Source organism: Ranitomeya variabilis, chromosome 2 (genome assembly GCF_051348905.1).
Source record: "Ranitomeya variabilis isolate aRanVar5 chromosome 2, aRanVar5.hap1, whole genome shotgun sequence".
In the NCBI taxonomy this organism is placed as follows: Eukaryota; Metazoa; Chordata; class Amphibia; order Anura; family Dendrobatidae; genus Ranitomeya; species Ranitomeya variabilis.
The window spans coordinates 638,786,731-638,799,843 of NC_135233.1; the positions used below are offsets into that span (position 1 = coordinate 638,786,731).

At 45.2% G+C, this 13,113-nt stretch overlaps 1 protein-coding gene across 2 annotated transcripts in view; it reads right to left on the reverse strand.

The window, feature by feature from the left end:
• Positions 1 to 5,021, reverse strand: part of LOC143807494 (KN motif and ankyrin repeat domains 1-like) — a 47,847-nt gene extending 42,826 nt beyond the window's left edge. The window contains exon 1 of one of the 2 annotated variants that reach the window (XM_077289106.1): positions 4,954 to 5,021. The gene's annotated coding sequence lies outside the window, so the exon portion shown is untranslated. The remainder of the gene's footprint in view (positions 1 to 4,953) is intronic. The other variant, XM_077289107.1, reaches the window with a different exon arrangement.
• Between the last annotated feature and the right edge of the window lie 8,092 nt (positions 5,022 to 13,113).

Below are 13,113 nucleotides of genomic sequence, written 5' to 3' on the forward strand. Positions count from 1 at the left end.
TGACTTTACACCAAACATATTGTTTGCCAAAAAGTTCGATTTTGGCTTCATCTGACCAGAGCACCTTCTTCCACATGTTTGGTGTGTCTCCCAGGTGGCTTGTTGAAATCTTTAAATGACACTTTTTATGGATATCTTTAAATGGCTTTCCACTTGCCACTCTTCCATAAAGGCCAGATTTGTGCAGTGTACAACTGATTGTTGTCCTATGGACAGACTGTCCCACCTCAGCTGTAGATCTCTGCAGTTCATCCATAGTGATCATGGGCCTTTTGGCTGCAACTCTGATCAGTCTTCTCCTTGTTTGAGATGAAAGTTTAGAGAGACGGCCAGGTCTTGGTAGATTTGCAGTGGTATGATACTCCTTCTGAGTTGCCCCATGGGCTGCGGGTACTCCTTACCAGGTCCTGCGGTTCACAGGGGATGTCACGGTGGCTGTGACTCAGTCTGTGGCCCTGGGCACCCATGTAAAAGGGAAAGGTCTTTAAAGGGATAAAGTTAATGTTCGTGACGCCACCTGTGGTATTCGGTCAGGGTGACCGGTGCTTTAAGGTGTCCGCTGGGGTGATGTTATGGCAGCTAAATGATATACCTTCCCACAGGTGAAGTATATCCCCAGGGCTCCCGGTGTGTAGATGGTGGTATGGTGAGAGGTGCAGAGAAGAATGAGGACACAGGATTGCAGTCTCTTTACCTTGTTTATGGATCGCCCCCAGTGTAGGGCAATGGGGTACTCGGTACCGGGTCCTGCTGTTCGGGGGATGTCACGGTGGCTGACCCAGTCCGTGGCCCTCAGGGGTGTCCAGTAAAAGAGTTTATATAGGGGCAGGGTGCAGTAAAGAACGAGGAGACAGGTTTGCAGTCTTTTACCTTGTTTACTGAAGACTTCAGATGGTATCCTCAGCCCGGAGCGCCAGATGACAGGGCAGGCAGAGTCCGGTCGGTCTGAAGGCAATTCCAGAGTCCCCTTGTCCAGGTGGAAATCAGTAGCCTTCCTACTAGTGCCTGTGTGTTGTAGTACCTCCCTGCTGAGCTTCTCGGTAAGGTCCTCACAACTCTTGTGGATGTTTCTGATGTTCTCTCTCTGTCCCCCAGATGATATGGATAGGATAACCCGTATGACGGGGTAGGCCTGGAGCTATTTTATAGGGACCCTAGAGACGCCCCTCTCCCACAATTTGCCTCCGTGTCTTCATAGGTATTAAGGTCGGGCAGCCAACTTGGAATTGACTGTCCTGACGGTCTCTGGAGCAAGGCTTAAAGACAGTTGCTCCCTCGGTGTTTCTGGCTACCGGCTTCTGCGCCTCTGATATTCCTCTCCTGTGCTCTGCTTCCCTGCACACTCTCTGCAGTATGTTCACCTTTTTGTGTCTTTTTCCAGGAGTTGCAGCACTTCAGGCCAGCAGAGCTCCACTTCTTCTGTCTGCCTGACAGGAAATGAACCCCTTTTCCTCCAGATCAGGATGTAAAATAGGGAAGCTCACCCTAAACAGGCTTAGAGCTCCCCCTTCTGGTCTGGAGTGTGAACATTTTGCATGCGTGTAATATCTGAATGTGGTTGTCTTTCATTGCTTTCAGACATGACATCACTTCTCCCCTGAAAGGATAATGACATCACTGCGATGATCAGGACTCTGGGGCGCCGCACTTACTTTTGGTTTCAGCAGCCACAGTCCAGGGCACCAGACAACAGGGCAGGTAGAGTCCGGCTGGTTCGGAGGCAAGTCCAGAGTCCCCTTATCCAGGTAGAGAATAGAAGCCTTCCTTTGTGCTTTAGTGGTGTAGTCACTTACTGCTAAGCTTCACATAAGGTCCTCACAGATGTTGTGTCTCTCTCTGTCCCCCGGATAGGACAAAACCTGTATGACTGGTGACTTTAGTCTCTTAGATGACCCAGCTCTGTGGAGTGTCACCGTGCCTCCTGGGTGTGTGTGCGGACAGGTAACTGTAATTAGCTGTCCTGCAGTTCTCTTATGTAAGGCGTGGAGGTCCTCACAACCTCAGTGTTCCGGCTACCGGTGTTTCTGTGCCTCAGAAGGAGGCAGCCTGCTCGAGGCTGGTCCCCTTCTGGTATCCTCTCCTGTGCTTCCTCTCCTGCACGCTTGCTGCAATCAATTCTGCTTTCAAAATGTCTCTTTCTGGGAGCTGCAGCTCTGGGGGCATGCACAGCTCTGTACACCCTCTGTCCTCCTCAGACGGATGTCTGGAACTCTCTAACTTTCCCTACAGACTACCAGTTATATATATGTGGAGTCACCTAGTAAATAGGATCAAAAGCTCCCCCTGGTGGCCTGGAGTATGAATGTGTTGCATGTTCGTGGTACCTGGTTACAGTTATCCTTTCTTGCCTCCGAATGTAGCATCACTCTCCCCGGCAGGAGAGCAATGCCACTGTGACCACCAGGACCCTGGGGCGCCACCCTTCCATTTCAATAAAACTTCTCCAAAACAGTATCATGGACCTGCCTGTTGTGTTCCTTGGTCTTCATGATGCTCTCTGTGCTTCAAACAGAACCCTGAGACTATCACAGAGCAGGTGCACTTATACGGAGACTTGAATACACACAGGTGGTTTATATTTATCATCATTAGGCATTTAGGACAACATTGGATCATTCAGAAATCCACAATGAACTTCTGGAGTGAGTTTGCTGCACCGAAATTAAAAGGGCCGAATAATATTGCATATTATTGCTTTTCAGTTCTTGAATTTCCACAAAAAGTTAAAATAACCAATAAGTTTAGTTCAACTTCACAATTGTGTTCCACTTGTTGTTGATTCTTCACCAAAAATTTACATTTGGTATCTTTATGTTTGAAGCATGATATGTGGGAAAAGGTTGAAAAGTCCCAGAGGGCCAAATACTTTTGCAAGGCACTGTATATAGACGTATATTAGGGAGATTAAGGCCACCTAAGGATTTAGTTTGTTGCAGCTTAAAAATAACTAATTCTAGAGCTCCAATTTGAGCCCCAAATAAATTGATGGAAGACTTTTTGCTCCTGGTGGAGCCGCATATTCATCACTGTAATGAGCAGTTTCACGTGACCGCTCACACAGGACAAGCTGCGGCGCTGAGAGGAAGCATCGAAGGAGCTGGGTGAGTATTTTAATGCCAGCGGGCGGGCGCACAGGGGGTGGGAGGTGGCAGGTGACAAGGATCTTTATTTTAAACACAAAAATAATAAAAAAAAATTGATTTTTCATTCCTTCTCTCCAGCGAACACTGCTGGAGAGAAGGAATGAATGGCTGCTTCAGCACCACACGCTGGCACACGCTGGGGGGACAGCGCTTACTGTAGCGCTGTCTCCTGCACAGTCCGTGTGGTACTCAGTCGGCACATGGACAGCATCCGTGTGCGGTACGTGTTTTACACGGACCCATTGACTTTAATGGGTCCGTGTGATCCGTGCGCTCCCATGAACACTGACATGTCTCCGTGTTTTTCAAATGGACACACGGTCCATGAAAACACGCTGACATGTGCAGAGACACATTTATTTTAATGTGTCTAAGTGAGTCAGTGTCTCCGGTATGTGAGAAAACTGTCAACACACGTACCGGAGCCACTGACGTGTGAAACAGGCCTTAGATGATAGAACCGGCAGAATTTGTAAGGGAAAAAGTATTTCAATTTGTAAGGGAAAAAGTATTTCAGAGAAAGAGATCATTGTAATCAGATTCCCATTGCTATAAAATTCTGTGACACACCCGTGGTGTCAATATGATCATTGCACCCCTAGATAAATTCACTGAGAGGTGCAGTTTGTAAAATAAAGTCACTTATGGGGGGTTCTGCTGTCCTGGCACTTCAGCGGCTCTCACAGTGGGTCATGGCACCTGCAAACCATAACAGAAAAATCATCACTATAATATGGTGCTCATTCCCTTCTGAGCTTTGCACTGTGCCTGAAAAGTATTTCCCGATTACATGGAGGGAATTGGCACACTATGGAGAAACAAACTTAGGTCCATTTTTTCATATTAGCCATCAGAAAAATTAAAAACTTGGGGTTAAAACATTTCAGTGGTAAAACTGTAATTATTCTTTCTTCCCCGCTCATTGGTATAAAATTCTGTGAGGAACATGTGGTATCAAATTGATCACTGCACCCTAAATTCATTGGGGTGTAGTCTGTAAAATTAGGTCGCATATGGAGTCACATATGGGAGCACGTTAAGTCGTTCTAGCACCACAGGTGCTCTGGAAACGTGACATGGCAAACTATTCCAGCAAATTCTGCACTCCGATATGGTGTTTCTTCCCTTCTGAGCTTTGCACTGTGATTCAAGAGTAATTTTCGAACAAATATAGGGTATCAGATTATTCAGAATAAATTGCACAAAAAATGTTAGGGTCCTGATTGGCTGTGCTTTGATATAATTTCTGCAGGGCATTTTTGAGAGCCTGCCTGACCGCGCCTAATGTCATTAACCCACTCTGTCACTGTTCTGCAGTGTGTGAAATAGTGTTTGTCATTTTTGGACGTCCAATCCATGTAAATTGACTTATAAACTGTTCAAATTCATGGGGACCTGGATATATTAGGAAATTTGACCCAAAGTTGATCCTTGATGGATCCATTCGATCTTTTTAATAGTACCAACAGAAAAAAAAGTTTCTTTGTTGGAAATATGAAATTAAATTTACTACTGAAGCAAACACAATCTTCATACAGCATTCACTGGTCATGTCACATATAATCCTCTGGTGAATATAGGTTTTTATCATGTATTTACAACTTTTATGACCCCAAAATGAAACAGCAAATTCTTAGCAACACTACAATAGAGTTAACATACTCAGATGGGCGAATAAACCTACATCATTATTTCTAGTAAACCAAATGTGGCAATAAAGCCAATCAAATCCCTGTGGTAAATATATCCTTGACCTCATGGTGCTGTATTCAGAAATACAAACAAATAAAAGATATGTAAATTCACCTACCTTTTCACAGGAGTGTATCCTAAGATAGCATTTAATTCTCTGAGAACAGTCAAAAACAACGTGCAAAGCAGAAGTGAGACAGGCAAAAACATCTGTTGTCACAAGAAATGTGATTTCCTGAGGATAGGCTTGTTCTGGGAAGCAGCATTTCCTATGGAAAACTTTTAATTGTTCTGCTGCTTGAATATCATTCCAGAATGTCAGGAATATGCAGCCAGCTTCCTGACACCAACACTAGCTCCGAGTATACTTCCTCCAGTCTGTAGGATCCTAATTACTGAAAATTCAGATGATCTTTATATCTATATATGCTTTCTTACTCGGATGTTACTCACAGATAATTCTGTATTTCTAGAATATATCTACTTTGAAATAAGACGTTGATCATAAAACTCAGTACATGCCACATTTACAGTGATCTCTTTACCATGCAATATGGCTTCTGTTTACATCTAATAAAAATGCTGAAGAACCCATTTGATTTCAGTAGGCTTTTTGGGGGGTCTGATAATTTGTAGGTCAAAAAGAGCCTTGAAAATAACACTATTCTTACTGTAAATAAAATTGTAAAACTCAAAAAATGTAGAAATATATGCAACTGAACGCTCCGGTACCCGAGTGCTAGCGGCAGTGCCGGGTATTGATGCGAGAGACTCGCGCGAGTTTCTCACATTACACACGCAAGTGTGACCCCGGCCTTAAAATAAGTATTGCAGGCTCTCATCCACCTGTTAGTGTTGCTTTATTCACAGACTGCACAGTTCTCTTGTCCACAAAAGGACTGCTCATGGCTAATCCATTCCATCAACCTCCTTAAACTGAATCTAACTTTCCGTTTGAAGTGTTTTTCAGTTAGAAGAGGCTGGTTGGCTGCTCTGGTTACATGATCCCCATCAACAGTCATATTACAGACAGGAGAGTTGCATGGTCACAAATGCAGGAGAACAAACTTGTAATATTTACATATTAAAGTACCACAAATTATGTCTACAAAATATTTGATAACCTCTTTCTGACATCGAAGATCTCCTTATTCTTCGCCTAACAAGGGTTTCGGCAGGACATGTTACTGAGGTTACACTTGCCACTGCAAAGGTCCTCTAAAAACACTTGGCTTTTAAAAATACCCCCTGATGAACTCCCATACGGAGGGAGAAACGCGTTGGGGTGGCAATATAACCCTAGGGGCATTAATTAGGTTTACACTAGGGTACTGCCCTTGTTAGGGCGGCAGCTATGCAGGGGCATGACAATAAGAGTTAATGATAAAATATACTCGCCCTGCTTGTATTGTTTTGTTCCTTTCCCCCTATTGTCTGGGAGAAATGGATTCTTTAACCCTATGGGAAGCTATTTAACTGGGATAAAGGAAGTACGATTTTGGTGAGATCATACCAGTTTTCTATCTTGAGCTCTGTTTGTTTGGAGCACATGCACTTTAAACTGTTTGTTTATTTGTCTATGCATTATGGCCTTAAGCCTTTTAATTATTGAACATTATTAAAGGTTATGTTTTATTATAATTTCCTACCCTGCTGCAATTGCTGATGTAAATTTGGTAAGGTGCTGAGGCTCAGATCATATCTGATGCACAGGTTGCTATTATATTAACCCCTTTCTGAATTGGACATAATGATCCATCCATGTGACCTGGGCCAATTTGACCATGGACGGATCATTTAACCGGCTCCCAGGTGTCTCGTCCTTGCTGTGTATGCGCTCCCAGAGCATGGAGGTTATTTACTGTGGCTTTCTCTGCCCAGGGGACACCGATGAGCCGACGGGTGATGTATATGTGCTCAGATATCCACCACAGAGCTGGCAATGCTGTTCTTATCATGCACCAGGGCGGCAGGACGGGACACGTGCGCTACAAGATGGTGCCGCTGCCTGCAGCAGACTGGCGATGCAGGCGCAGCCCCCTCTAGCGTACCTCGTCGGGGAGGACTCCGATGGAGCGGCGGGAGAGCTCGAGCTGTCGTCTCCGGTGAGTGATGCGGAGCTAGCGCCGCTATGCGTCTCTCTCTCTGGGATGTCTGGTATGCCTGGGCGAGAACGCATGTACAAAGATGGCACCTGGAAGCTCAGGACCGCAGGCCGTGCAGCTGTTGTCCAGTTGTCAGGGCACTATCAGATCCGAATTCCGTTTGGGGGGGTTGCAGTACCTTTTCCCGATGGTCCGGTGGGTCTTCTGCTTCTCAGGTGGCCTGATTACAGGAGCTGTCTCAAAGCATGTCCGTCCTGTCTGCCCCCAAATAAAACCAATTCTTTGAATGCTGTTGATTTTTTCATTCTGCCTCCCAAAGATTGCAGAAAGGTTTGGCGCACATTTATCCTGCGCTCTGCGCTGTGCGCTTACACTGGGGTTTCCATGTAAATCACTGAAATGTGTGATTCAGACAGAACCCCCGGTGGAAAATTCCCTATAATGAGGAAGATGGAGGCACTGTGGACGCCATAGGACCTGTGATCCGGGGGTGTCCATCTTTTTAGGATTGCATAAAATTGCCGTCGGCCACAGTTTTGTGCACTTCTGAAAAGTACACCACTGGACAGAAGCCAGACAGAGTCCAGAATAACTCTTCTGCCTCATTTTGGTGAATGGATCACTCGGGGGGTTCATCGGTCACATCACTCGGAGATTTAGATGGAAACCCCAAAGTGCTCAGCGTTAGCGTGCCAGATAAATGTGATCCCAAACGTTATTTAAAATGTTCTCAATAAAAGCTTCAACTCAATCTACAAAAAAACCAAGTCCCCACTCAGATCTATCATCTGTTAATGGAAATATAGAGGGCAGGGGCGTAACTACCGCGGTCGCAGCGGTCGCAGCTGCGACGGGGCCCAGACTACTTAGGGGCCCCATGGACAGGAGTGAAGGAGAATGAAATGACCCATGATTGATGATGATCCACCATTTGTGAGTGACCCGCAGCAGGGAGCCGTCACCACTCTCTAATTATACTTACCTACTCCCGGCACGGTCCCTGGACGTCCCTGCTTCTTCCAGCGCTGCAGATTCTTCCTGCACTGAGCGGTCACATGGTCCCGCTCATTACAGAAATGAATATGCGGCTCCACCTCCCATAGGGGTGGAGCCGCATATTCATTTCTGTATTGAACGGTAACTGTGACCGCTCAATACAGGAAGAATCTGCAGCGCTGGAAGAAGCAGGGACGTCCAGGGACCGTGCCGGGAGTAGGTGAGTATACAGCGCTGCGCAGCGCTGCGCGATATTTACCGCTCCTCGTTCCGGTGCGGCTCTGTCATCAGCGTCCTCTGGCAGTGACGCTCAGGTCAGAGGGCGCGCTGACGTAGTCAGTGCACGCCCTCTGCTGAACGTCAGTGCCGAAGACGGAGCCGCACGAGGAGCAGCCAGGTAAATATTGAAAGTGCCGGGGGTCCTGAGCGAAGAGAGAGAGGTGAGGTGAGTATGTGATTTATTTTTTTTATGGCAGCAAAAGCATAAGGGGCAAGTGACTGTGCGGATCATCTTATGGGGCCATAACAATTGTGCAGCACTATTAGGGGCAGTGACTGTGCGGAGCATCTTATGGGGCCATAACACTTGTGCAGCACTATAAGGGGCAGTGACTGTACGGAGCATCTTATGGGGCCATAACGCTTGTGCAGCACTATAAGGGGCAGTGACTGTGCGGAGCATCTTACGGGGCCATAACACTTGTGCAGCACTATAAGGGGCAGTGGCTATACGGAGCATTTTATGGGGCCATAACACTTGTGCAGCGCCAGCACTATAAGGGGCAGTGGCTGTGCGGAGCATCTTATGGGGCCATAACAGTTGTGCAGCATTATAAGGGGCAGTGGCTATACGGAGCATTTTATGGGGCCATAACACTTGTGCAGCGCCAGCACTATAAGGGGCAGTGGCTGTGCGGAGCATCTTATGGGGCCATAACAATTGTGCAGCACTATATGGGGCAAGTGACTGTACGGAGCATCTTATGGGGCCATAACACTTGTGCAGCACTATAAGGGGCAGTGGCTGTGCGGAGCATCTTATGGGGCCATAACAATTGTGCAGCACTATATGGAGCAAGTGACTGTACGGAGCATCTTATGGGGCCATAACACTTGTGCAGCACTATAAGGGGCAGTGGCTGTGCGGAGCATCTTATGGGGCCATAACACTTGTGCAGCACTATAAGGGGCAGTGACAGTGCAGAGCATCTTATGGGGCCATAACGCTAGTGCAGCACTATAAGGGGCAGTGACTGTGCGGAGCATCTTACGGGGCCATAACACTTGTGCAGCGCCAGCACTATAAGGGGCAGTGGCTATACGGAGCATTTTATGGGGCCATAACACTTGTGCAGCGCCAGCACTATAAGGGGCAGTGGCTGTGCGGAGCATCTTATGGGGCCATAACAATTGTGCATTATAAGGGGCAGTGGCTATACGGAGCATTTTATGGGGCCATAACACTTGTGCAGCGCCAGCACTATAAGGGGCAGTGGCTGTGCGGAGCATCTTATGGGGCCATAACAATTGTGCAGCACTATATGGGGCAAGTGACTGTACGGAGCATCTTATGGGGCCATAACGCTTGTGCAGCACTATAAGGGGCAGTGACTGTGCGGAGCATCTTATGGGGCCATAACGCTTGTGCAGCACTATAAGGGGCAAGTGGCTGTGCGGAGCATCTTATGGGGCCATAATGAATGGTGCAGAGCATTATATATGGCACAGCTTTATATGGAGTATCTATGGGGCCATAATGAACGGTGCAGAGCATTATATATGGCACAGCTTTCTATGGAGCATCTATGGGGCCATAATGAAAGGTGCAGAGCATTATATATGGGGCAGCTTTATATGGAGCATCTATGGGGCAATAATCAACGGTATGGAGCACTATGAGGGGGGCTGCGTTGTATTCTATGGGGGTTACCTTGAGTTGTATGGCAGGGCTGCGGGGGGGGCCCCATTTGGAAGTTCGCACCGGGGCCCATAACTTTGTAGTTACGCCACTGATAGGGGGCATTCAAGTACAAAGGCTCTGGAAAAGCAAAATGGCTCCTTGCTCTCCAAAATAAATTTAGCAAATTCTCTGCTCTCAAATCCAAATGCACTCCCTCCCTTCTGAGCCCCAGTGGGCCTAAACCACATTTAGCAGCCACATGTTTGGCATTTCTGTAGTGATGAGAGCCCAACTAATTTACAGGTGTGTGTCTCCAGAAGCATAAGCTGGGCATAACGTACTGGCGACTGAAATGTATTGGTCACTACAGCGTACTGGTCACTACAACGGCAGTTTGAAACTTTTACTCAGCAACATCCACTGCAACCTGTGTCTGGAAAACACCCATGGAGCATATTTTACAATAAAAAAATCAAATAGCGCTCCTTTCCTTCCAAGCCCTGCCGTGCACCCAAAAAGTAGATTTCCACAACATGTGAGTTATCACCATGCTCAGCAGAAATTGCACAACAAAATGTATGGTCCATTTTCTCCTTTTACCCTTGCAAAAGTAAAAAAAAAAAGGTGGAAAGGAAAAAAAAAATATATATAAATGTTTATTTTTTTTCTTCCACATTCCAAAAAATTCTGTGACACCTGAAGGGTTAAAAAACTTACTTGAATGTGGTTTTGAGCACCTTGAAGGGTGCAGTTTTTAGAATGGTGTCATTTTTGGGTATTTTCTATCATATAGGCCCCTCAAAGTTACTTCAAATGTGAGGTGGTCCCTAAAAAATGGTTTTGCAAATTTTGTTGTGCTGGTCAACTTTTAACACTTATGACTTCCTAACAAAAAAAATGCAAGTTGTATCAAAGAAATTTTATCATTATCATAAAGTACAATATGTCACTAGAAAACATTCTCAGAATCACTGGGATCCGTTGAAGTGTTCCAGAGTTATGACCTCATAAAGTGACAGTGGTCAGAATATTAAAAATTGGCCTGGTCTGGAAGATGAAAACAAGGTGAAGGAGTTAAAAACCTGGGATCTCTTTCTCTGCTTACTAGAAATTAAGGAGAGAGGTTTGCATGAACTGCGTCATTCCAATAGATGGGAAAATCATATTTTCAGAAACGTGATGAAATGGCTAATGCAAAGCATGTTCTCTTCAGGCAGTCATCTTGTATATGCTGTATTGTTGTATCCCCTTTGTTAAATCTTTTTTATATTTTTTATAAACACTTCCTATCATTTTGGATTAACCCCTCAACCCCCAAGGGTGGATTGCATGTTAATGACCGTGCCAATTTTTACAATTCTGACCACTGTCCCTTTATCTTCTTCTATACATATAATTGTCTAAGGGTTTTTCTGTCTGTCTGTCTGTCTGTCTGTCCTGGAAATCCCGCGTCTCTGATTGGTCGAGGCCGCCAGCATGGCGACGATGATGTCATAAAGGTTGCCTCGACCAATCAGCGACGGGCACAGTCTGCCGCGAATTCTGGAATCATCATTGTCCATATACTACGGGGACATGCATATTCTAGAATACCCGATGCGTTAGAATCGGGCCACAGTCTAGTGAGGTTATAACTCTGGAACGCTTGCATGGATCCAGGTGATTCTGACACTGTTTTCTCGTGACATATTTTACTTCATGTGAGTGGTAAAATTTCTTTGATATTACCTGCGTTTATTTGTGAAAAAAATGGAAATTTGGCAAAAATTTTGAAAATTTTGCCATTTTCCTACTTTGAATTTTCATGCCCTTAAATCACATAGATATGTCACACAAAATACTTAATAAATAACATTTCCCATATGTCTACTTTACATCAGCACAATTTTGGAACCAAATTTTTTTTTGTTAGGGAGTTATAAGGGTTAAAATATGACCAGCAATTTCTCATTTTTACAACACCATTTTTTTTAGGGACCACATCGCATTTGAACTCACTTTGAGGGGTCTATATGATAGAAAATAACCAAGTGTGACACCATTCTAAAAACTGCACCCCTCAAGGTGCTCAAAATCACATTCAAGACGTTTATTAACCCTTCAGGTGTTTCACAGGAATTTTTGGAATGTTTAAAAAAATAAACATTTTACTTTTTTTCACAAAAAGTTTACTTCAGATCCAATTTGTTTTATTTTACCAAGGGAAACAGGAGAAATTGGACCCCAAAAGTTGTTGTACAATTTGCCCTGAGTAAGCAGATACCCCATATGTGGGGGGAACCACTGTTTGGGCGCATGGCAGAGCTCGGAAGGGAAGGAGCGCCGTTTGACTTTTCAATGCAAAATTGTCTGGAATTAAGATAGGACGCCATGTCGCGTTTGGAGAGCCCCTGATGTGCCTAAAGAGCAGAAACACCCCACAAATGACACCATTTTGGAAAGTAGACCCCCTAAGGAACTTATCTAGATGTGTGGTGTGCACTTTGACCCAACAAGTGCTTCATAGAAGTTTATAATATAGAGTCGTAAAAATAAAAAATCGTACTTTTTCACAAAAATTATCTTTCCACCCCCAATTTTTTATTTTCCCAAGAGTAACAGGAGAAATTGGACACCAAACATTGTTGTGCAATTTGTTCTGAGTACGCAGATACCCCATATGTGTGGGTAAACCACTGTTTGGGCGCATGGCAGAGCTCGGAAGGGAAGGAGCGAGGTTTGACTTTTCAATGCAAAATTGACTGGAATTGAGATAGGACACCATTCGCATTTGGAGAGCCCCTGATGTGCCTAAACAGTGGAAACACCCCACAAGTGACAGAATTTTGGAAAGTAGACCCCCTAAAGAACTTGTCTAGGTGTGTTGTGAGAACTCTGAACCCCAAAGTGTTTCAATACAGTTTATAACGCAGAGCCGTGAAAATAAAAAAATCTTTTTTTTCCACAAAAATTATTTTTAGCCCCGATTTTTGTATTTTCCCAAGGGTAACAGGAGACAGGAGAAATTGGACCCCAGTAGTTGTTGTCCAATTTGTCCTGTATGCTGATACCCCATATATGGGGGGAACCACCGTTTGGGCACATGGCAGAGCTCGGAAGGGAAAGAGCGCCATTTGGAATGCAGACTTAAAGGAATGGTCTGCGGGCGTCAATTGAGCCCACCGATTATACCACCTGGATTGAGCATCTTGTGTCTTGAGGAGGCTCTCTCCTACCTCGCCCCTAACTTTGGTCCCTCAACACAATAAATCAATGTGTCCAGCCAAATGTGGAAAAA